Genomic DNA, 25,699 nt, shown 5'->3' with positions numbered 1-25,699 from the left:
CGTCACTCCAAAACCTCCTCTGGCATATTTCCACATCCCCTACACCTTCTGCCTGGCTTCCCTCTTTCCTCTTTTCATAGCTTTCCTGCCTTTTGGCTTTGCTGAGTCCTGGGAGCTGCCATAGGCCTCAGTTAAGCAAGGAAACACAACCATGATCATTTGTCCTTACCATCCCAATAAGATTAAAAGAGGATAAAGCTTTCAAAACAAACTTTGCAATAAAAATAACAAGCAATGAAAATAAACAATGACTTCCAGAGAGAAAGAGAGGATGGATGGAGGGGTGGGTGGGTGGGTGGATGCATGGATGGACAGATGGATGGATGGACGGGTGGATGGGCGGAGGGATGGATGGACGGACAGATGGATGGACGGGTGTATGGATGGATGGACAGGTGGGGGAACGGGTGGGTGGGTGGATGGATAGATGGATGGACAGATGGATGGATGGACGGGTGGATGGGCAGAGGGATGGATGGACGGACAGATGGATGGACAGGTGTATGGATGGATGGACAGGTGGGTGGATGGGTGGGTGGGTGGATGGATAGATGGATGAGTGGGTGAATGCATGGATGGATGGATGGATGGACAGACAGATGGGTGGACAGACAGATGGACGGACGGACAGATGGACGGACAGACAGATGGACGGACGGATGTGTGGACGGACAGGTGGTTGGATGGACAGGTGTGTGGATGGATGGGTGGGTGGGTGGGAGGATGGATGGGTGGATGGGTGGGGGGGGTGGATGGATGGGTGGATGGATGGACATATACATACACACATATACATATATGGATGAAAAATACATAGATGGATAGATGGATGAACAGACGGATGGATAAGTACTCTGTAAACGCTATTCAGTGAGGAATGCTCACCCATCCTCTTGGACAGGGTCTGCCATGGAGGAAAGGCATGCAGACACAGATCTGCTATCACAGCCCCATCTAACGATCCCTCCATCAAACCTACAGGGCCATATGTGACCCATGATTCAACTGTTGTCAGAGTCAATGGAGAGCATTTCGAGAGAGACATCCTACGGAAAGCCCTTCGTGGAAACCTACTGTGCGCAGAGCTCTGGGAGAAACAAAGCAGCAGCAGAAGCCAGTGTCCTTAAGAAACCTGAGAGGAAGAAGGCCTGGTGGAGGGGTAAGACAGGGACCCAAGAGAACCTCCACAGGTGGACAGCACAGAACCCTGTGCAGACTGGGAGGGACAGCATCAGAGGACAGAAAACAGAGAGGGCGGGACCTGGGCCATGCCAACTTGGCATCCATCCCAGAGAGTCATTCCCCCAAACCCGGGACGATCAGCATGCCTGCTGGGACCCTGCCGAGAGGAACCACAGTGGCTGGGCTGTTTTGGGGGAGAGGAGTGTCATCCTTAAAAAAAATTCATCTTAGGGGCTCCTGGGTGGCTCAGTTGTTAAGCATCTGGCTTTGGCTCAGGTCACGATCCCAGGGTCCTAGGATCGAGCCCCACATCAGGCTCCCTACTCAGCGGGAAAGCCTGCTTCTCCCTCTCCCACTCCCCCTGCTTGTGTTCCCTCTCTCACTGTGTCTCTCTCTGTCAAATAAATAAATAAAATCTTTAAAAAATAATTTAAAAAGTTCATTTTATCTTTAAATCATTTACGACTCACAAGAAATTACAAACACAGTACAGAAAAATCCTTTCTGTTATGGGCTGAATGTGTGTCCTCAGAATTTGGATGTTAAAGCCCTAACCCCCACCTCAGAATGTGACTGTATCTGGAAACGGAGCCTTTAAAGAAGTCGTTACATTAAAATGACATTATGGGCTGGTCCCTAATCCACCCACGGCTGGTATTCTCATGGAAGAGGAGATGCGGACACAGACACGCCCAGAGGGACGACCCCGTGAGGACACAGGGAGAAGGTGGCCCTCAGCAAGCCCAGGACAGGGGCCTCAGAAGGGACCACCCCCACCTCCACCTTGAATTTGGAAGTCCAGCCTCCAGAACTTCGAGACAGTACATCTGTTTACACCCAATCTGTGTTCCCAGTTAGGGCAGCCTGAGCACACACACCTGACATTACTGTGGCACATTCTCAAAGCCACACCCCACTCTGGGCATGCCAGCCCTCAACACAGCTTACTCGAGCTTCCCCGGTTTTGAGCTGGGACCTGTGTACCCTCTCTTGTCAGGACTACCCAAAGTACCTATGGTGAAGGGTCGTTTTACTTCTTTTTTTTTTTTTTTAAAGCTTTTATTTATTTATTTGAAAGAGAGAGAATGAGAGATAGAGAGCACGAGAGGGAAGAGGGTCAGCGGGAGGAGCAGACTCCCCACTGAGCAGGGAGCCCGATGCGGGACTCGATCCCGGGACTCCAGGATCATGACCTGAGCCGAAGGCAGTCGCTTAACCAACTGAGCCACCCAGGCACCCGGGTCGTTTTACTTCTAACTCACTGGAAATATAGGCTGTACATAAAGAATACATATGCTATTCAAAAGGGATTATTGGAAAAAACGGAATAAAAAAGACAACATACAAAGCCCAATGACTCTTTAAATAGATCCACGAGACATAAAATCACTCTTACAAATGACTCTCGGTGCTCACTCCAGTGGCAGCAGTTCATGGGCAGGCTCTGCCCATACTCCTCACTTTGACTGGCTCTGATTTGGATCATTCGAAACATGGGACCTGAACCAGTGCCGTCCCCGGAGAGCCGTTGTGGGTTCCAACTCTGGATGGCCCCATGCTAATCCTTCATCTGTGGCTCAGTTTCCTCGTGGAACTCAGCTCACAGGGTTGTCGTGAGGATTCCCAGGGATGACCCAAGTCAGCCCTGCAATCGGAACCTTGTGTAGACAGCCCACATGTACATGTCACCCCAGGACGTCTGCCTGACCCATCTCCACGCCTTTGATACTGCATTAGAGACCCCAGGCCCACAGATGCCTCCCACATGAAGGTGTTCTAGGAGCATGCTATTTGATCTTGGTTGAATTGGGTTCTTGGGTTTATCTTCTGATGGCTTCCAGGTTCTTCCATAATGCTGACATCCTAATTAATCCCCACTGGTAGCGGCGGGGGGCCACACCCTGCAAAGCTTCCTGTAGCTCCAGCCGTTACTCAGCAGCACTCTACCTGGTGACACAAGGTCACTCAAAAACACCATCTGTCCAAGCTCTACCGCCTCTCCCACCCCAAAGAAGCAGAGAAAAATGATTCCGGCCTGCCTCCGTATTTTCCCTCTGACAAACGCGCACACACGGAACTAAAGCTGGGCTTGTCCCAACCTCTACTTCCAAATTTTTCTTCCTCAGACATTTGCTGACACTCCTGTTCTGTTCTTTGCCCCACAGAACACAGATGTCTTTGAAAGCACCAGGCCTGGGAATACCTAATGTGTCCTTGTAAATTGGATAAAAAAAAGAATTTTCTCCCAATCCATAAAAATCCTTGCTTGCCCGTTTGCCCTTTAAGTGAAGTTCACTGCCAGCCTGCGTGTCGATTCAGAGGAACGAAGGGAGGATCCCAGGGAACCGCATGGGTGCCCGCCGGGCAGTGGGATCACAAAGAACAGTGTCACCCTCTGGGTGAGGCTGGCCCACAGACCCTCACAGCCCTTGGATCATAACCCAGTTTGAACACAGAATCCATGAATGGGTGCCGATCCGCCTGGAACCCACCTGTGTCTCCAGCTGGGACATCTTTAAGTCACAAGTTCCAGGCAGCGACTCTGTGTGATGGGGACCCTTCAGGTCCCGTGTGTGTACCTGCGTCAACCAACATCCCAAAGCATGAAGATCGTCCCTCCCTCCCCTCCATGCACCTGTGCATGGAGACAGCCATTTTCCAGGTCGTCCCCAAGACACGGCCCTTCTGATGCTCAGCCTCACACAGGAAGGCAGATCGGGAACAAAGTTTTCCCAGAAGGCCACCTCGCCCACATGTGACTTTTGCATCCGTCAGTATCCATGCAGCGTGTCCCCAGGCTCTGTTTCCTGCCTGCGTTCCTCCTTGTGGCGGTGCCATTTGTTTCTCGTTCTAGTTTCCTCGCGCCCCACCCCCAAGTTCCAGATTCTCACTTCTGCCATCGTCGGCTTGACTTTATTCCTCCCAGACCCTGCTGGCCTCCTTCATCTTCAGAGCCGGCTCCTTCCTAAACCGCAGCCCAACACCAGGTCCCACGGCCTCCCCAGGTCTCCTCCTCCCCCACTCCGACTTCTCCTTCCAAGCCCCCCTTCCTTCCTCCAGGGACGCCCTCACCCACAGAACAAAAATGTGTGCTCCACACTTGCCCCACCAACTGTTCATTTTCAGGCCTGGGTTTGGAGTCTGGCTTTTTAATTCTTAGTTCACTCTCAAGACTCATCTCAACAGTGGGATGGTGGGAAGGGTGGGCAGAGCAGATCCAGGACATGAGAAAGGATCGCAGCTGAGACCACCAGGTACCACTGCCTCCTGCTCTCGGTTACTGGAGGTGCTGTGACCTCGGGGAAGCGTTTGATCAAGAAGTCCTGCCTTGCAGCTCAGAGTCATTCTGGCCTTCACTTTCTGAGGGGCCTACAGTCACATTCTCGCCATCGTCTTAAAAATGACCGACAAGCATCCTAGCGTCCGTGTGAAATCCGTGGGGGCGGGGCCCGTCGAGGGACATGTAGAGGTCACAGTCTTGGAAATCTTGCAAGACACAGTGGGTAGAATGATGTCCCCTAAAGGCATCTGTTGATGGCCTGACCCCCAGAACCTGTGAATGTGATCTTATTTGGACTTGGAGTCTTTGCAGATGTCATCAAGGAGTAAGATGAGATCCTACTGGAGTACGGTGGGCCTAATCCAATGGCTGGTGTCCTGACAGGATGAGGGAAATTGGGCACACGCGCACACACACACACACACACACACACACACACACACACGGGAAGGCACAGGGACAGAGACACAGAGCAGAGAGGCCATGTGGTGACAGAGGCTGCGTTTCCCAGCCAACAACTGCCAGCAACCCCCAGGATCTGTGAGTAGGCTGACACCTTCATTTCTGACATCCCGCCTCCAGAACTGGGAGAATCGTTTCCGCTGTGCTCCTGTGTGGATGCGGCCCCAGGACGCTCCCGTGGAGCACCTGAATTCCGAGCACTGAGGCCCCGGGGACCAGGCCCGTGCCCACAGGATGGCAGCCAACTCCCGCACTCTCATCTCAGCCAGTTTCCATGTGGGGAGCAGCCAGCAGAGCCTGCCTTCCAGCACCAGCACCGAGGCTGCAGCTGGAAACTCTTCTCACCTTTAATTGTTCTAAATGCTTCAACACACTGAGTGACTAATGGGCTCTAATTGGACAGTTCTGCGGAGGGGCTGCTATAACCATGCCCTCCAGACCCGCCCAGCCCCCAGGGCTGCTCACTGACACAGCTCCAGAGTCACCAGGAGAAAACAGGGACCCGTTCTAGATTTACAAATGTCTCACCACTGCCGACAGCAGTTTTATTCTTCAACCAACAAATATGGGGCAAAGAAAAGCATAGCGGGGAAGCCAGAAGCAGATGGGGATCACGCATTCCCACTGCCTCCAAGGTTGGCGACACCTGCCTGGGACAGAGAGAGGGGCTCCTGGAGGCGAAGCCATGCTACTCAACTGTGTGGGTGCTAAGGATCTGCTGGGGAGGTTCCAGGCCTCCCTCACAGCCCTGGAGGAAGGGCAGGGGACGGAGGGAGGCGGTACTTGTCAGTCATGAGGTCCTCCTCTCCCTCAAGGGCACATCCCCAGAAACTGCTCTAGCAGCAAGTGCTCAGAAGCAAGGATTAAAGCCGATCTCAACACCCTAACCGAATCCTCCTTTCCAAAAAACATTTAGCAAGAAAAGAGGAACCACAGACCTCCCTAGAAGGATCCATGTTTCCAAAGATGGGCTCAAGCTAGAGTCTTCAAATGGAACCATCAGGTCCAGGAAGAAGTGAGATGGCCCTATAGCAGACGCACCGGCCGCACCCTTCAGGTGGCATCCCCTGCTCCACCAGCAGCAACCGGGACTCCCTCATGCGTGGCAGGGATGTATTAACTGCAAGTGTCAGAAAAACATCCCATCAGCGTCTGGTACAACTAGATAAAGCCATGCTCTCCCTCTCCCCACCACGGGGGAGACGTTTACCTCGATGCTCTAGAAAGCTCTGCGTACATTAATATTGCTGAAGCAGGCAGGCTTTGCTTCGGCTCGGCCCCCCGAGGATGCCATGTGATGGATTCCAGTTTAACAGCTTTTAAAAACAAGCAGACAAGAGATGGGGCATGATGGATGGCGCAGGAAGCGCACTCATTCGGGGATGATTTATGGGCAATCGCACGTGGCAGCTCAGGGGTCCGTCCCCAAGGCGGGGCGGGGGGGCTGGGGTAGACAGATGGGTTCTCGTGTTGAAGGGGGCAATGCCCGACGTACACCGGCTACAGAGTTATGACACGCTCACCCTCTGCCCCAACGCCAGAGCTGGGCAGCCCCTGCTTTCGGGCACACGCATGTCCCCGTACATGGCCATGTTTCAAAGGGACTTGAGCAAGTGCCTCTGGCCCGGCCCGAAGCCAGTCTCCGTGAGCAGGAAGAGTGAACAGTGGTTGGACCTTCTCCTCCCCTGCAGGCTTCAGGAGCACCCTCGGAGGGGCTGGAGGTCAGGGCAGAAGACCTTTTAATCACTCGGCTGCAGAACACAGGTGGCCCCCCACCCCACAAACATCTGGAGAAGGAAGAGCCGGTGGTACCCTCTGCTTTGTCGGAGTGACCCGGACGCGCAGCACAGCGGTTCAGCAGTTTGGGAGGATTCGGATGGTCAGGTGAGAACGGCCAGGGGGACGGAGGGTCAGGGGAGGGCCGGGGATGGAAGAGTCAAGACGCCCGCCCTGAGTCTTTCCAGGCTGCTGGCAGGCGGGTTCCCTCCCCAGCTCCCCAGAGCACTGATCTGCCCCAGACCTCCACCACTGCACATAAGAGACAAATCTCATTTTGTAGCAGATTAATTTCCATCCATGTTTTTAATAGGGACTCAGAATTTACAGTAAAATCCAAATTGAATCCATATTTAAAGGATAAGCCTTAAAATGGGATCTAATTTATGGGACCGTTTCCAAGGTAGAGGAGGTGAGCCTCCTAGGCCTCCTGTAAGGGTGATTCTGTGTGATGGGGAGCTACACTAAATGGTCCCCCATGCCCAAGGGGATGGAACAGCAGAGACTCTGGCAGCTTCTTGCCTGCCCTGCCCTTGCCCATGACTGACCCCAAAGCGCTCTGAGGAGGCACCTCCCCGGTGACTCGCTACCACCATGGAAGGTGTGCAGGAGCACCTCATGGCCCCTCTCCCCCTCCCACCCGGCTTCCCCCAGACCCCCATCCCCAGCCGGCTCTCCTCCTGCCTGCCACCTCTGCAGAGGCCAAGGTGTACTCCGTGGTGGGGGGAGGGGCCTCCGCAGTAGGGGAGGGATGGCAGGTCAGCTCCTCTCCCTGACTTTCCTTCCAGACATCAGAACCCAACACACTGGGGCGCCCGGGGCTGGGCTTGGCTCCCTCTGGAGCCCCTGCGTGGGCCCGCTCAAGAAGAGCGGGGACCCCGGGTGGGCCGCGCTGCCAGGTGGAGGGTGTCTGCAGGGCTCAGGAGCCGGCCCTCCCCCGACCACTGCTCCCAGACCCACCGCCTGGCTGAAGTGGAGGCAAAATACAGCCCGGCTTCCTCTGCAGGCTTCAAACTGCTGGGCATGACTGGGACACCAGAGTCTTCCCCTGGTGCCTTCTCTCCCCGACTCGGCCCCCAGGGAGGAAGGAGATGCAAATGGCCACTGCCCATTTCATCAGTTCAGAGCCTGCCTTTGGATCAACGAGGGGCTGGAAAGAGGGGAGGAGCTCCAGGTCGACAGTAGCTTGTGAAGGCCCCCCTGAGCCCCGAATTCCCCAGAACTGCCATCAGGGACCGGCTGGTCTAGTGCTTTTGGCTTTGACAACCCCAAGAATTGACCTTTTTCCCTGAGGCTGGACCCTGCGATCTCCTTCAGGGAAAAGTGTCTTCCAAGGGGTCACCTGCCCGTAGGATGTCGGCGCTCTGCTGCCCTTCCTCGGGGGCGGCACTGCGTGCACGTGCTTAGAACCAGGATCCTGAGATTTAGGGGACGGCGCATGACCCCACGGGGGCTTGGCCCACGCTGAGGTCAGCCCCAGGCCATGTGCCCACTGCAGGTGGTTTTATGGTAACACCGTGGGGACCCCAGAGCTGAAGGAGTCAGAAGGTCCTGTGGGATTGAGACCTTCGGAACCAGCGCATGACTGGGCTCCTCTGTCCCAGGACAGCCGGGGGGTGTGATCTTCCTCTGCGGGCTAAGGGGCCCCCAAAGGTTTAGCAATGGGGTGACAGAGTCATTTCAGTGTAGAAGGGTGGTTGTTTAGAATTCTCATCTCAAACATGTCCCTGGGCCCACCATTCTCATCCTGGGTCCATGGCACAGCCATCCTCCCTGGGACAAGCAGCAGCCTCCTCGAGGCGCCCTCCTTCTGCTCCGACTTCCCTCCCCATCCATCCCCGCACAGAAGGCAGTGTCATCCGCATACAACTCCAATCTGCTGATTCCACCCCTTCCTCCGAGCCCTTCCATGGCTCCTACCATCTTTAAGACAAAATTCCGAATCCTTATTCCTGGCCCAGAAGCTTCTGACTTACACCCTACACCTTCTCCCCTGCTCCCCCACTCGACCCTGCCAGCCCAGCCCTTTTTGCTACTTCTCCAACATGCCTCAGGGCCTTTGCACTCACCAGACCCTCTGCCAGAACCACTCTCCCCAGGCCTCGTCAGCTGGTTCCCACCCTCACTCCCATCAGCCTCTGCCCAGAGCAGCGGCCTCCGGGGCCTGCCCGGGACTGTCCTGGGGGAGCCTCAGCACTCCCTGACGTTACTCTACATGTGGGTTCGTCCCACTGGAACGTAAACAGCAAGGGCTTGGCTTTGTCTCCCGGTCTCGGGCCTGCACCACCGGGTCAGCACGTCAAGGTGCTCGAGGATGGCTGAATGACAGCATGCAGACCAGGCAGTGTACATCAACCTACTGAAGGACAGGGCCCCAAACACCCTGAGACAGAAATGAGCAGCACATGACCACAGATGCCCCCAATACCCGGTACAGAATCTGATTCTGTGCACTCTTTTAAAGGGTACTAGAGAGACCAGCCAGTGTGCTCGGCTCCTTGCCCAGAATTCTTGTTGGCATCATGTGCGTTAGCACACAGGCGGATGGCAGGGTGAGGGGTTCGAGTCGTTCCTGCCCTGCCTCGGATGAGCCCGCCCCTCCAGTTTTGGGCAGTGTCTCGGCAGGGAGTGGGGCTGCACTGAGCTTCCTGGTGATGTGATCCAGACCCTGTCTGGTTTTGTCCCTGGCCTCTGGAATTCCCGAGGGATGGGAGTGTCATCTGTTATTCCCACACCTGACTTCCCGCTAACTGGGTGCTCGGGCTTGGGGTCCTTCGAGAGAGGCAGCGATTGGCGAGCTGAGATTTCCCTTCTCCCTCAGGGGACAGAGAGGGTAGGAGACAGGGTCCGGTCTTGTGGCCGATGACGTAACAGGACTCCAGGAAAACTCTGGACACCCAAAGCTCAGGGAGCTTGGTGACGGGCAAACACATGGATATGCTGGAAGGGTGACCTGTTCTAACCCTACAGAGGGAGGGCAGACCTCATGCTACGTGTGTCCTTTATTATAAAAACATAGCCATCAGTATGGCTCTTAAGTTCTGAGAGTCATTCTAGCAAATTATCAAAACTGAAGGTCATGGGAATTTGTAGCTGGTACATCAGAAGTACAAGTGGCCCCCAAGACTTGTGGCTGGCATCTGAAGTGGGGCAGCCTGATGGGGGACAGGCCCCAAGCCTGCAAGGGTCTGCCACTAACCCGCCAACCTTGGGGGGTTCCTGCCACAACTTAAGTGGAATGGAGCCATCAGGTGATCCCCTCTGGAGCCCAGTGGAGGCATGAGCGCTGCTCAAGGAGCTGCAGGGAAATCTGGGCAGGGGAAGGTCAGACCCGGCCTCAGCCTCTGCAGCATCTCGCACTGACACCAGACAGGGTTCATCACACCCCGTCCACCTTCCTTCCTGGGATAATAACTCTGCAGCCAGGCTGATGGAATTCAGGTCACAGACGGCAGGTACTCCTTACAAATTCAAGCCAGCACATTCCCAGGGATCTGCCAATGCTCCCCATCCCACCCCTTGAGCCCCCCCAGAACATGGTGATCCTCACACCAGAGCGAGCAGAACGTCCCCACCTTGCCATTCCCTTGTGCCAATAAAATGTTCTTCCGTCGCAAACCCAGACTCCCAGGACTGTTCTGTCCGGCGGCAGCCTTACCTGGTAGTGGTGGGTGAGGTCTGCTTCGCTGTAGCAGGGAGGCCTCCCACGGGTGTTCTTTCTGGAACTTTCTTGGGTGGAAGTTTGCTGGGAAAATAGTGAGAATCAGCAGGAAAAGCTTCAGGTTCTCAGAGACGGATTCTCAACCTGAAGGAAAAGAAAAGAAAAAAATGTAAATGCCTTTGAAGCAAATATCCTCTTTTTGATATAAAAAAAACACAGGGGTGAGTATCCTAGAGAAGAGGGGGTGTGGCCACCAGGGATCACACCCCAGGGGACGGAGAGGAACTTGTGGGGGAAACAAAGCATTAGGACCCTATCCCCCAACGGCAGGTGGGCCGTCCCCTGCTGTGCAGTCAGCCCTCCCACCATGATGAACACCCCAACTGTTCTTTGACCCCCTCCCTGGTGCTGGCCCTACCCGGTCTGGTCACGCCCCCCTCCCCCCCACACACTTCCGGCCACGCCCAGTGCAGAGTCCAGGACCCCCCACTGCTACCATTGCCGAAACTCCCTGGTCCCGCTCTTTTTAAAAGATTCTTTGGGTGATGTCACTCTCCAGACATATCCCTCCAACACTGTCCTGTGTCACCGGGAGAAAATGCCCAGAGTTGCTACAGTGGCCAGCACGCCAGGTGAAACCAGGTTTGGGGACCTTGACGCTTACAGGATTTGGGGGTGCTACCTAGGATGATGAAGGCAAAAATAAGCTGCAGGGTCTTGCTCAGTCTGTGGGGTTCATAGCCTCCTGGTAAATCTTCCTCTGCCCATGGGACCCTAGACAGTGCCCCCCACCACCTGCAGTCCCCGGGCCTCCAGGCTGCCCCCTCCCACACACACATGCCTCCCCCTGCACCATGCCTTTGTACCTGCATTGCTCGGGACCCTCTTCCCTCCATCACTGCATGTCTTGCCCCTCCCTCCCTGGGGACTCTGATATATGGCACCTTTCCGTTGGCCAAGCCCGAGCAGAACACCCTATCAAACGCGGCGGCCGCCCCCCTCGGCAGTCCCTCCTCCTCTGCCCCGTGAACCTCCCCCAGGACCATTCCCATCTGCTACCACACAGATGCATCGCCCCTGGAACGCAAGCGCCCTGAGGGCAAGCACTTGGGTCTCTTTTCCTCCATACTGATCCCCAGTGCCTAGACCGTGCCTGGCACACAGTTGAAGCTCACTCGGTGTTTGTCAAGTGAAGGACTGAAGGCATGAAGGCATGAACGACCCCTTTCCCTATGCACATATTAGGCTTCTATAGAAGAGCATCCTTTATCACACCCCGGAGTCAGGGTTCCCAGGGAACACAAGGGGGCTGGTTAGTTGCTATTTGGAGGTAGGGGGGTACCTGGGCCTTGGAAGTCCTTTCTTTGCTTCATTCACCCCCACCCCATACGCGTGCCATCAGGCAGACGGGACACAGACTCCATTCAGGACCTCCTCTCTGGTCAGCCCCCAGAGACTGGCTCTGGGGCAGGGTCCTGAGTCACACTGGCCGGGGACTGGTTCCCCCAGCCCACCTCCATGGACCGGCTCCTGCTAGCACGTCCCCAGAAATCCCACAACGGAGCTTTAAAAAAAGGAAAGAAAAGACTACCAGTTTGTTTCTTTTCCTAAAATCCAGTTCCTTAAAGGAGAACCACCCACATCCCACATGGCAGGGCCAACCCCACAGAGCGCCGCCAACTGCGGAGAAACGCCTGGATCCCGCCCGCCTCTCCAGTGACCATCCAATGCCATCCACGCACAGCACAGGAGCTGGGCATCAGAGAGAACGGAAAAAGGCCCTAAGCTCCAGGAGGCCACTTGTCAATGGGAAAAGCAAGTCTGTGATCTGTTCTCCTGGGCTGGTGCTAAGTTAGGCAGTGGGAGAGGTGGCTAGGGGAAGGGCCCAGCAGGAGGAAGGGGAGCCCCGGTAGAGGCGGCTCCAGGTGGTGACCAAGCTGGTGGGCAGACAAGGCAGGTAGGCAGGCTTCCCTTAGAACCAAGCGCCTGACCCTCAGCAGCCAGCACAGAAGGCAAGGGCTGAACTCCTTCTGCGCCAGACCCACAGGAACAGGAGCAGGGTGGACAGGCGGACAGCGCCACGGGGACCTAAACCCAAGAAGGACAGATGACAAGGGACAGGGAGCAAAGACATTGAGGGGAGAGGGGCCGTACAAGAATCCAGGGAGCCCCCAAACTCCTCTCTCTTCCTGAAATCCGGGCCACCTTCTCCAGCGTGATGCCTTCACGTCCCCCCCGCCGGCCCCCCGCCACTCGCATGCTGAGCTGTGTGCCCAGTGCCCCGACTCTGCACACCCCCCTCGGGAGCCGCGCAGCCTAGAAAGGAGAGCTTATTTCATTTTGCTGGGTGGTACACGGCCGGCAGTGCTCACTTAGATGGGGGAATATGGGCCGTGGGGTCACTGGGGCTGGACCGGCAGCCCTGAGCTCCCCCCCCACACCCCGCCGGGGCAAGCAGCCCTGCCCTGGCCAGGCCTCGGGGACCCAGGGCGAGAGCCAGCCTCACCAACGGCCGGTTGCCCTTTGTGTCCTTAAATGAGAGATCATTTCACAGCCTGTCCCTGATTGAAACTGCGCTGTCTCCCCTACTCTGCAGGACGAAACACCATCCACCACCCACGGTGCAGAACCGGGGGCCTCTGCCCTGGGGTTTTCAGGGACACAGGACTCACTGGCTGCCAGGGGAAGGGGTTGGCCCCACGTCCATCTTCACAGAACAGACAAAGATAAGAGGCAAAAGGCCAAGCAAGTAAGGAGCCATGAAGTCTCTCCAGGCCCCAAGGCTGGCTCCAGGAAAAGGGAAAAGAAAAGGGGCATCCGTGTGGCTCCGTAGGTTAAGTGTCTGCCTTCAGCTCAGGTCCAACAGGAGAGGGAGCTGCATTGTCCCCCTCCTGGGAACCACGCTCACCATGTCCCACCGAGCACCAAGCACAGTGGCAGGTGCCTGTGGTTCCAGCCTCTGCCAGTGCATAGCCCGGGGCCAGAGGTAAGCAGGGAACCTCCAACTGCTGACCGTCAATGTCCATATCCTTTGTGCCTCCTGCTGTGGGGGGCGGGCCTCCCCCCACACTGCAGAACCCCGGGGCCAGTGGGAACATGGGTTCACTGGCGGCCAGGACTCTTCCCTACTCCCTCGACCTGCTTCTTCAGAATCCAACCCCCTCACTTTAGATGGGGGAGCCCTCAAAATAATTTGGGGGTGGACAGAGGCTGAAGTTTCCCAGGAAGGCTGGACACAGGAGGTGGGGGCCCCAGAAGGACGTGATCCTGGGGAAGGGCCTGGCACTGGAAGGTACCAGGCGTGGTCCTACCAAGGGCAAGGACAGGGAGCAGGCTGGGAGGGTTCGGTCTCAGGGAAGGTCTCTCCAGGGCATTCCCACCCCTCCCCCTATCTCAGCCACCAATTAAAGTCTCCGGGGCCCATGGTGGCTACAGAGCCAGCCCAGCTCCCAGCTCTGCTCCCAAGGGGGCAGATGGCTGGGGCTGGCTTTGGTGCCCTGGCCCCAAAAGGCCTCCTGTTGCGATTCTTGCCATTAGGGAGAGAAGATAGAAAAATAAACACTGGGACTTCTAAAAAGTGTCTTCTGCAAAAAATAAGCCAACACACAAATAGGCACCAGCCCCAGCAGAGGCTCCCGCTAGAACAGACCTGCATGGATGGGAGATCCTCTGGCCACCCTCAAACTCTAGCCCTGAGAGGGACTGGGCAGTCGGCCCCTCCATTTCTCTCTGAGGACCCCTGTCCTTGGCCCTCTACAAGGCTGGGAGGGGGAGAGAAGGGTAGAAGGGACCGAGGGAGGGGGAGAACCCGGCCAAATCACCACCACCACCATCATCATCATCATCATCATTATCATCATCATCATCAAAATAGGACGAACCTTAGTCCGAGGGCAGCCCCCGGTTGGTCTTCCTCAGCACTGTGCTCAGCAGGTGCTCCGCCAGCACCCGTTAAATGAACAAGAAAAGGAAGAAGAAGGCACGTCTAGGTGAGCCGCCCACAGGTGAGGAACGTTACCTGGCCAACCTGAAAACCAGCGAGCAGACGTCACTGCCATTCTTCTGGGGCTGTGGGTGGTAGGGTCTCCGGTGCCCAGAGGTGGGGGTGAGGTCACATTCCGCACATGAACAGCGGAGCCCCCCAGAGATCCACACTCACAACTTCCCAGGCAGAGAGGGCCCCAGCACGAGGCATCCATTCTGGCTGGTTTTCCACATCTCCAAAGAGAAAGGCAGCCCTGGACTTGGGGACACAAGGGCAGACTGGGGACGGCAATAGTCCTTTCTAACTGGGGTCATCTGAGGAAGTGGCTTTACATATAGGATTCGAGCTGAGGCAACAACACAGAAGCAGAGACACCCCACCGGCGCCCCTCATGGTGCTCCTCCTCCCTGGGCCTGCGGCAGGCACACGGGCCCCGTCTGGGCAGGTGCAGCCCTGTAAGCTCAGGACTTGAACTCGGAGCCACCCTTCATCTGTCTACATTCCCATTCGATGTCCCAGAGGGACTCAGGAAGTGGCATCTGCAAATCCCAGGGGGCTCAGCTCGCCCATCTCGGAATGGGGCCTTCCTCCCCAAACCACATCTTCGCTGGTTCATTTCATTGCCGGGAGGAACCTTTTCCTCCACCAGCTCTGCCTGGCAGGAAGTCAAGGAAATCCAGAGGAACAGAAAGCAAGCCAGGGGCTCCCAGAGGCGGGGCAGGGGCAGGAAATGGGGTGCAGCTGTCAGGAGGTGAGTGAGCGACCGGGGACTGCGCTGAACGACGCTGTGTTGTGAATGGGAAAGTTGCCAAGGGAGGAGATCTCAAAATTCGTCATCCTGGGAAAACGCGTGTGAACATGTGAGGGGACAGATGTCACCCCACCTCACTGTGGTGGCCTCTTCACAGCGTGTACCCACCATGAGTCATTATGTCGCACACCTTAAACTCAGGCAAAGCTACCTGTCACTTGTACTGTGGTGAAACCTGGCCAATTCAACGTAATGGCAAGGATTGGGATTCGTTTTTTAAAAACCACCGACACATCCAGACCAAGCGGAGTTGCTTGTCCTACCGACCACACGGCCCAGTGGGACACGGAGCCCTCGCCCACCAGGGCCTCACCCACCAGGGACCCTGCACTCACATCGCTTCCTGTCTTCATTTCCCTCTGAAGCGCTCCCCTCCCCGCCGCTCGTGCCTCTTCCCCCGGCTTCTGTCACCCGCCCCCCACCTCCGGCACCGTTTGGGGTGATGGCGCTGGCCCGTCCACTTCCTCCCCTCCCTGATGCCTCTCGGTCTCTGCTTCCCCCCAACACAAGCCAATGACCAAACCCAGGGCGTGACATAAGACACGCTAAAAAGGCAAAACTGGCCACCTCTTGAGCCAGGGGAAGAATAACACGGGGCGCTTCATCACGAGAGTAAAGATGATAGGGAATACATAATATCCTGAACACGAGTCTCCTCCTTCCATTTTTTAAACCAGAAACCAGCTTTGTTCCTGACTCCCCTCATGCCTCATGAATCCCGTCTCTGACAAAAATAATAATAATAATAATAATTTGGGTTTTATTATCCTGGCATCTAGTGGGAGTCGGTGACAATTCTACTGTAGCTGAGCTGTGGCTTCTTCTTCCTTTTTTAACACCAGTGAGTTTTAATAATACAGTGTACCTTTAGGTATTGTTGGAATGTTACATTATTCAACGCATCCAACAGGAATGAGAAGGCCCTTATGCAGTTTATGTGTCCTCTGCGCTGTGTTTAACACTTAGGAAATGGAGGGGTGTAATTTGGGAAGCAGTTTTCCCCAAGGTCGGGGAAAGCAGTTTCTGGCGGAAAGGCTGGGGGCTGTGTGACCCCAGTGACAGCCAGGCTTGAAGTGGGGGCCCCAGGGGGGACTCCAGGCCCCAAAGCAGAAGTGCTCCCCAAATGTGAGAGAACTCCAGCCCAGCTGTGGCTGTGTTGCGTACAACCTATTGGTGAGGAGTTGCCCAGGGCACGATTCAAAGCATTCCCAGCCTCTCCTGTGCATCTTCCATGCTTCCCTCACCGAGTCAGCCTGGGTTCCTGAGTCTAGGAATCAATGAGCCAGACCAAGAGCCCTGCTTCAGGCCCTCGGGGAACTTTAGGGCAGCTGGTTCCCACGGGCTGGCCTTTCCCAAAAGCATCATTCCAGCGCTGAGCATCCATCCAGTCCCTCCTACGCTAGAGACTGGGGACACAGATGAGAACACCACACAGGCCTGTCCCCAAGGGGCTTGCAGTACAGAGGACGGGATGATAAGCAAACCAGAAACCCAGCAGAGGAGGGATAAGGCCTCACATGAGACGTCAAGTGCCACAGGGCAGACCTCAGTTGTGCTGGGTGCATCTAGAACAGTGCGTGGCACAGGACAGGGGCTCAGTAGACACGTGTGAGTGGCTGAATGCACAGACGCAGTGTCAGTGTGTGGGGCCCGTAGCAGAGAGAGAGGCACCTCGCTCATCCTGAGAGGGTGCTCTCACTTCCCGGAGGAGGAGGCCCACCGTGGAGGGAGTCCTAACAACCCAGCAGCGGAGCGGCTGGGCCGGCAGGTATGGAACCACGCTAGAGGGGCAGAGAGGCGACTTCAAGGTCTGGGACTGGACACGTAAGTCAGGCACCAGATCCTGGAGCACCTTGAACACCGCGCCAACAGCCACCTGAAGAATTCTCAGCAGGAAACTATGAAGATTTGTGTCTTAGGAAGTTGGCTCTGGTGCCTGTGAGGCCAGGCCAGAAGGGGGTAAAAACTAAGGCAGGAATCTCAATCTGGAGGCAGCTGCTGGCTGTCACATGAGAAACTGAGGCTCCCACCAGGTGGATGGAGACTGGGTGGGATGATGGGCAGGACTCGGGGGGCTTGCACCGGGTGGATGATGGTGTTTGTTATAGGCTTACGTGCACTCCCGACGGTATTCTTGACACCTTGGTATATGCTAACTGCTACACAATAAGGCTTCCCAAGGCTTGTGGGGTTGGGTTCAGACTTAGACGTTGTGTCTGAAGAGCCCTTGGGACATATGGGGGAGAGGGTATTTGGCAGGTGGCTGGCTGCCAGGATCTAGGGCTTGGGAGACAGTCTTGTCTGCTTTGGGGATTGTGGTGCCCGCCTCTAGGATGGCCGCCAGGATCCTCACCTCCTGTCTCCTGCTGCAGTCCCCTCCTGCCTTGTGCCAGGGCTGGGCGTCTCAGTTCTGAGATCCGGTCATCAACGATGTCGCCCACTCTCACGCTTGCGGGAGCTGGCCACCACGTCATGGAAACACACTCAAGCGGCCATAGGGAGAGATCCACATAGGAGGAACTAGGGCCCCCTCTGACAGCCAGCATGCTGACTGCAAGCCCGTGAAGGCCCCTGAGCTAGACACCTCAGCTGCTTGGACTCCCAGACTCCCGAGCCCCAGAAAGCGTGGGCTAAGAAGCGACTATTGTTTGAAGCTGCTAAGGTTTGGTGTAACCATGGGACCAACAGATACCTAATACGGGGATTACAGCAAGGAGAGATGTAAATGGTGCCTTTAGCCAAGGGCACGGAGAGGAACACCCGGGGAGAAGATGGAGTGGGCATGAGGGACAGGTGATGAGGAGCACACCCAGGATCCCTGGGAGGCAGCAGGGCTGGGAGAGAAGCCTGTGCAGGGAACAGGGAGACCCACAGAGAAGGAAGCCAAGGCTGCGAGACACCACACAAACCCCGATCTCTATTACGCCCAGCAAGAGGGCGTCAGGTGCTTCGGTCCCTACGGGATCCAGTGGCCCCCTGCCCCCAACGGGGACCATCTCACTTTGTGCTCCTGTGAGACCCCGCCCCGTCCCATCTCTTGGGTCCCTGTTCTCCTCTGTGGTGCTTGTTGCAAATCATAATTATATTTTAATTTGTTTCTTTACTCATCCATGGTCTTTGAGGGCTGGAGAATATCTGTTTTGTTCACCACTGTAAACCCAGTGCCCAACATAGACGAGCTTCTCAAACGTTCGTTGGATGGATGAATAAATGAATGGAAAGAGCAAGACCCTGAGTCTCACCTGCCGGCCCAGGTGACCCGGTGGACAAACTACCCCTTTCCACGTCCCCCTCCATGCCCCACACCTCTCTGGGGGTCAGGGCCCCGTGGCTGTGAAGGAAAGCACAGTGGGACAGGGGGAGGTGATGAAAGAGAGAAGACCCTGAGGGGGACCCAGACGGGCTCTTCCCACCCTCCTCAAGGGTGGGGAGTGCATCCCACGTGGCCTTCCATAGTTCAGAGTCCAGTGGGGAAGTGGGCAGATAAATGGGGCTAAGCTGAAGGCTGACAGTCCCCTCACCTTGTGCCCCTACCTGAGAGGCCATGGGCTCACCCATGAGCGGGACCACTCCCCCATACAGCTGGTGACAAGCCCCCTTTTGCTTCTCACCTGCGACATACCCAGGCCTGGGCAGGAGCACGGGTGTGCATTGCCATGATTTAAACAGATAATTACAATACACTCTGTTGTCTGCGGCACAGAGTACTGGGGGCATAGGAAGGCTGGGAGTGGGCTGGGGTATGACCAGCTTTCAGGAGGAAGTAGCTGTAGAGCAGCAGGCTGCAGGAGGGGGCTCAGCCCCAGTGCCTGGCCAGCTGAGGGCAGGTGGCAGGAGAGAAGGTGGCTCAGGCCTGAAGGCCCCGCAAGGCCAAATGGAGAGTCAGCCCCATCCTGTCTGCAGGGGAGTGTGGGTGGCCAATGGATGCTCACAAAGACAGCCCTAGGGCAGGGTCTGGAACCCACCAGGGATCACAGAGCTGGAGGTCAGTGATCTTCACCAGGGGGACAGGAGAATGCAGGGAGGGAGCCCGGGGCTGGCTCTGTGAGCCCCATCTCTCAGCCTGGCTGTCTGACCATAGGGCTTGGGGGCAGCACGGTCCCCACAGTTAATCCCCATGCTTGCTTCCCTGGGCCTTAGCACAGCCCCCAGCCCAGGATAGTGTCTAAGCCCCTCCTCCCCACACCCTATCCCCCTTCTTCTGCCCTCTGTGGTACCCTTGCCGGCCAGGGACCCCAGTTCACAGACACCCTCCTAGGCAGGGCCAGGGAGAGGAAGTCACCCCAGGGTCTCGGTGGGGGTCGAGGACACAGACTTTCTAGGTGGCTTTCTCCACTGGCACCGGGAGACTTTGTGAAGCTACCCAGACAGTGGGGGGTGGAGGGTAGCAAAGGGGGGGGCACGGGGGCGGAGGGGCTGGGCTCCCGCACAGCCTGGGCTGGGCAGATAGCGCAGCGGCCGCAATCAGGAGCGCGTTCCCACTTATCTCCTAGCCGCCAGGTGTCTGTGCACGGAAACACGGCGTTTGGTAATAGGATTTTGATGCTGAACAGCCTAAGTTTTCTCCAAGACTGTCTTTATGTCACAAATGTAGGGAACCGCGACCTTAATAGGATTCTAACTTTTAGGGAGTGGACAGAAACGGGGAAGGCATGATAGAGACTCCAGGAGGCCCTCCCCGAGAGCACGGGGCCTGGGGGCCCGTGGGGCTGATGCGGGGAGGGGTGCTGGGGCTTCAGACCGGGTCTTGTCGCCTCTGAGTCGGGACAGCCGGGGGGCCTGGCAGAGACTCATTCCTGGGCTCTGTGTTGCAGGAACATGCCCCTTTCGGACCTGGGGGCTCAGAACTGGCCCCCAGGCCTCCATCTGGCTGCATACTCAGGTCTAGGGGATTGCCCACAGCCCAACTGTGTTTCTGGGCAGGGTTTTATTTTTTTCAAGTTTGTTTGTTTGTTTGTTTAAGAGAGAGCGCGCAGGGAGGAGGAGCAGAGGCAGAGGGAGAGAGAGTCCTAAGCAGACTCCATGCCCAGCAGTGAGCCCAACACGGGGTTAGATCCCACGACCCTGAGATCATGACCCTAGTCGAAACCAAGAGTCCAATGCTTCACTGACTGAGCCGCCCAGGGCACCCCCGGCCACCGGGCCGGTTTTTTAAAGGTCCCCTTCGAAGGGCCACCCCTCCCTCCCTGGGCGCGGCATGCACGGCTCCAGCCCGAGCGCAGGAGAATAACCTGCATCAGGAACTTGCTTTGACAGTACCTTCTGCCAGTTTCCGTAACAGCATCTGCACGGAACAGTCATTTTCAGAGAAGTTCCCGAGGGCCCGCTCCGGGAGAACTCTAGCCAGCAGGGGAAGTCTACCCTGGTGCTAGTGCGGGCACCGGTCCTCGGCTGTCCCCACCTGCCCTGAGCATAGGAGGCAAACAAGAAGAGCGCAACAGAAACAGAACACAGAAGGATTTCTTGGCAGGACATGGCATTAAACCCCTGCCCAGGACAAGATGTCGCATGTCCCTTTCCTTGGCAACCTGGAGCCCAGGGATGCCCACCTCTGAGCTTCCCACATGTGATCTCGGGTGTTTAACAGCACTGTCACGTGAACCAATGCTCGAGGCCGATCTGCCCCGCTCGGGGCTGGGCACTCTCGAGGACGGTGCCTGTGCCCTACGACAGGACATCCTCCTGGGTGACTTGAGGCAGTGGAGGCAGGGGAGTGAGCTGATGACCTTGCCAGCCCTTTCTCCTTGGACCCCTCTCCTGGCTGGCTGTCCCTCAGCTGCCCCCTCCCCACCAGTCTGTTGGCTCAACAGAGCTGGGTTCTCATGGGCCTGCACTGGTCGAGGCCACCATGAGAGTCCCGGTAAGGCTGGAGCTTCAGCCTCTGTCCACCTGCCTGAGCCACGTCATCTGGCTCAGGGACTTTAGCACCCCCTGCCAGATCAAGGAACCTTCCGGTGATGGTTATTCAGTGTATACAGCTGTCAAAACTCCTTCGACTGTACCGAGACCCACACATTTCACAATATGTAAATGACTCCCCATTTTTCAATTAAAAAAAGAAGTCACCTTCTGGACTGACGATACATCTTGAGTCAAAGCCACTCTCTCAGTCCCTAAGGCTCTGACAGGCTGCACAGCCTTTCAGTTGGCCTGAGTCAGCGACAGAAGCCCGATCAATACGTCTGGGAAGAAGCAATAATCAGGGTAATGATACTGCATGTGTCCCACGCGCAGGCTGAGACACCTGCCCCAGGGGCTCCCCCCAGCGGTGGGAGGAAGGCAACAACCATCAGCGCACCACCCAAAGCCTCCGTCTGGACCTTCACTTGTCAGCTCTCTTGCAATGAGGAGAGAAAGGGAGGAAACATGATGATAGAGGAACGTGTCCCCGTGCCGGCCGCCTTGCATTCATGGAGCAGGGACTAGAGTCTACAGCTGGCCTCGTCCGGGTAGGGTCAGGTGGGAAGGAACACGTTGCACACGGGGTCTTGAACAGCACAGGTGGGGCATGCCCATAGCTGTTCCCCATCCGCTCTGGGGCACCATGGCTACCACATCAGTCACCAAGCAAACACCCGGAGTCTGCCCAAGGCCGCCCCGGGTCAAGAGAGGCTGCTCCAGAACTGCAGAGGCCTGCCCTCCCCCTCCGGCAGCGAGCAGGCCCTGGTCTCAGACGGGCTCCCTGGGAGCAGCAGATGGTGAAGCCACTGTGCAGGAGGGCTCAGAAGACCCACAGGGGGACAGCTGTTGATGCTGAGGAACAGATAAGAGCAGAGGGAGAGAACGGGATGGGGAAGCAAGGGCCATCAGCACCGGCTTTCTCTCTCCTAATTTGCTTCCTTGGCAAGAGGTTCTTCTGCCCACCTCCTGCCCTGTCTTCAGAGAGTGGAACACAGACCAAGGCTGGCAAAGAGGAGGCCTTTCTATGCAAGCCAAGGCCGACTCGTACCCTGCTGTGGCCTCCAGTCTGACCTCCCTGAGTGACCCTGGCCATGAAATCTGCCTTCCTGGGACCTGATTTTCCTTCTGAGGTCCTTTGGCACTCTTACTGCCCAGCAGATGAGTTTTGGCTCAGGTAGAGCTCCATGATGAAAGGGAGACCTCCCCAGGAGCAGCATGGCATAGTGAAACTAGGAGTACACATCAGCCACAGTCGCTGGAGACATTGACTTTATTCATCTACCCACCCACCTGTCCATCTGCCATCTATCTGTTTGTCTGTTCCTCCATCTGTCCATTGATCCATCCATCCATCCATTCATTCACCCATCTACCCACCCACCCACTCATACCCCATTCAACCATTCAGCCATCCACCCATCCACCTACCTACTCATCCATCCATCTACCATCCATTCATCCACCTACCCACCCACCCACCCATACCTCATTCAACCATTCAGCCATCCACCCATCCGCCTACCCACTCATCCATCCATCCATCCATCCATCCATCCATCCATCCATCCATCATCCACAAAGTAAACCCAGTGAGGGGAGGAGAAGGCCCAGAACAGGAGCAGGGGCTGAAGGACAGCACTACAAAGACTGAGAGGTGGGGGGTCTTTGAGTCTGGGCTTGGAAGCCAGATAAACCTGGATGGAAATCCTGGCTGCCCTGTCACTATCTCTGAGCAAGTTACTTAACCTTTCCCAACCTCAATTTGCCCACCTATGAAGTGGGTAACAACAACTTTTTTATCAGGTTACTATAAAAAACACATAAGATCACATACACAGAACGCTTAGTTGAGTGACTGGTCCAGAGTCAGCACTAAAGATATGAAGACTGCCAACATCTCCATCATCATCATCAGATTCAGACAGTCCTCCTCACCAACTGTGGCATGTACAGTAATGAGACTCAAGTCCCTCTGCCATGTACGTCACTGCAGGCTTTCCTACTAAAGAGGCAAAGTCTCTTTTTCACCCTGTGTCAATGTGGGCTCAGTCATGTGATTTATCTACTCATTCTCTTATGCCTCTACCATTGCCATGGTTGGGCTCCTGATCCCAGGACAGGGTGAAAGGCACATGGAGCAGCAAGGCTGCCCCATTCAACCCAGCCTGGAGCACAGCCACTGAGTCCATCTGCTGACCCCTGACTGACCTGTGGGCTTGTGAAAAATAAAAAGAAATGACTGGTGTTGTAAGCAACTGATTTTGGAGTGATTTGTTATGCAGCAATAGCTGACTGATACACCGTTTCCCCCTTCAGTTTCCCCATCCCCCTTCTCCTGTCTCTGTACCAAGAGGCATCATGTGACTTCTAGCTATGTTTCCCCTACGAGTCAGGAAAGGGGAGACTTCTGCAGGCAGACCACAGGAAGCCTCAATTCCCTGCCCACAGCCCCTGCTTCCTCACTGGAAACAGGAAGTGACATCACAGCTCACAGCGCGGGAGGAGGATGACCATCATTCCCATCAAGGGAAGTGCAGCAAGGCTGTCCGGGGCCCAGCAGTGCAGATGCCAGGGCTAGGGATCTGCCTCTCTGTTGGTCCCTGTCTATCCATCTACTTTTTAAATCAAGGTAATGCAGTTTTCAGGATCTCCAGGGCATGGGCTCTCAGATGGTGGGAAGGATGAGGATTTGTCATGGAAAATGTTGCTAAGCGGAGATCAAGACTGGCAGAGGGCGCCACGGCTCTCTGCTGCCCATGCATTAAGGACTCCACGTGCACGCCTGCCGTAAATCACTTCCCCTTCGGGCCTGCTGCTGAGGGGCTCAAAGGTGGATTTGCCACAGTTATGACAACAAAAACTAAAATTGGGTCAAACCTGAAAGGTATTATCTTCCTCCGAGCTGCTAAATGCACAAGAGTAATGAGGTTAGTTAAGCAATATCCGCTGGTCCACAGACAGATTAACCAGTTACATGGGCGGGCTCGGGCCACTGCCACACCTCCCCCCAGCCGGTGGAAGGTCCTGGACTCTTCCGAGTGCTGACTCTAGAAGCCTCTGGCCACAGAGACTAGGCATCTGAAGGATTCGGGTGGTTCTTCCTGCGTGCAGAACCCTCACAGCTGCCAAAGAACAGAGATGTCCAACAGCTCCCGGAAACCGGAGCCCCCGGGGAAAGGCTACTCTTGTTCCTGAGTCCTCTGCCATGCCGCGGGCTTCTGGTCATCATGGACAGCCATGAGTCTGGAGTGGTAGATGCTGAGGGGCTGCAGATCCCCCACAGCTCAGCCCCTCCCTCGGTGGCTTCCCAGCATTTAACTGTGGCAGACACAATGCCTATACCTTGAATTTGCATAACATGCCCTTCTCCTTATACATTATTGATTAGTATTCCGTGTGCACGCACACACCCCGCCTGGAACCCATCCTTCAAAGCCTCTCTGTCAACAGGCTTCAAATTGGTCCCATGATCTCAGGTTATACAGTATTTATAAACTGACCTGTCGTCCCTTGCAGTCGTGCTTAGAAATTGCTCTGCCTCATCTCAAGGGAGGGGGCGAGGGAAACAGGGGGAGATACTTAAAATGAGAATATCTTCTCCCACAACTGATTTTATTTTCTACTGACCTGTCATGATCAAAACAGTGGTTGGGTCGTGTTGGCAAAGCTGTGGATGGGGCCGGTGTCACCCAGCCAGGGTGAATTGGGCAGAGCCCGGGGAAGGTTGAAGAACCAGTCAGGGCCCCATTCCCCAGCTGTGTCCCATCCCCATTCCCATCCCCACTCCCCAGCTGTGTCCCAGTGAGCTTGGATGATGAGCCTCAGTGCTCTCCATCAGCAAAGTGGGGTTAATAAGCCTGTCCAGAGGACGTGGTTAGAAGAGCGCGAGGTTAGCCCCATGAAGGGGCTCTGAAAACATCAAACTATATTCTGACGCCTGCTGCAACACGGGATGGATCCTGAGGACGTGACACTCAGTGAAATCAGCAGACACAAAGGACAGATACTGTAGGATTGCACATACACGAGGCACTTAGAGGACTCAACTATTCACAGACAGAAAGGTGGACGGTGGGTACGTTGGGGCACGGTGGGTGATGGGAAGCTGGTGTTGCAGGGGGATGGAGCTGTGCTTGGGGAAGACGAAGATGTTCCAGAGGCAGATGGTGATGGTGACACAACCGTGTGAAACACTGGGTGCCACCGAACCACGCACTTAAACACAGTTAAGGAAGTAAATTTTAGGTTATGTGGATCTTACCACAATAATGTTCGACTATTATAAAAATGCAAGGTGCTGTTATAATGATTCACCTGTGACCCCATTAAGAAAGTCATATTTTATGCATATTTTATCTCACGCTTCCACTGCCCATGTCAGCACCTGTTTGGGCACTGGGGCGGCAGGGGGGTGGTCTCTGCTACTGGAAGAGCTCAATCTTGCCTCTGAACTGGAAAAAAATATGATTCTGTTCCTGCCTCCACCACAACTGGCTCATGCCTGAAAAGCATGGACTTCTGCTCCGATGCACAGAACACAGGCTGAGAAGAGAGGCCAGTCTCCCCGACTCCCTGTCCACTTGGGTCCACGCAGGCCTACGAGAGAGGAGACACTGCTGTCACCACCCTGGCCAACCTCTC

The 25,699-nt window shown here is 55.8% G+C and overlaps 1 protein-coding gene across 6 annotated transcripts in view; it reads right to left on the bottom strand.

Moving 5' to 3' along the window:
- The window catches only part of RBFOX3 (RNA binding fox-1 homolog 3), a 406,019-nt gene that overhangs the window by 295,966 nt on the left and 84,354 nt on the right, over positions 1–25,699 (bottom strand). For all 6 annotated transcript variants that reach the window (XM_073885941.1, XM_073885944.1, XM_073885939.1 and 3 more), the window contains exon 2: positions 10,359–10,505. The gene's annotated coding sequence lies outside the window, so the exon portion shown is untranslated. The remainder of the gene's footprint in view (positions 1–10,358; positions 10,506–25,699) is intronic.

The sequence above is a fragment of the Callorhinus ursinus genome, unplaced genomic scaffold, assembly GCF_003265705.2.
Source record: "Callorhinus ursinus isolate GAN/ISIS: 27379988/994484 unplaced genomic scaffold, GSC_fseal_2.0 scaffold68, whole genome shotgun sequence".
Classification (NCBI taxonomy): Eukaryota; Metazoa; Chordata; class Mammalia; order Carnivora; family Otariidae; genus Callorhinus; species Callorhinus ursinus.
The sequence above is the reverse complement of the archived record's forward strand: the minus strand, read 5'-3'. Positions and strand labels throughout refer to the sequence as shown.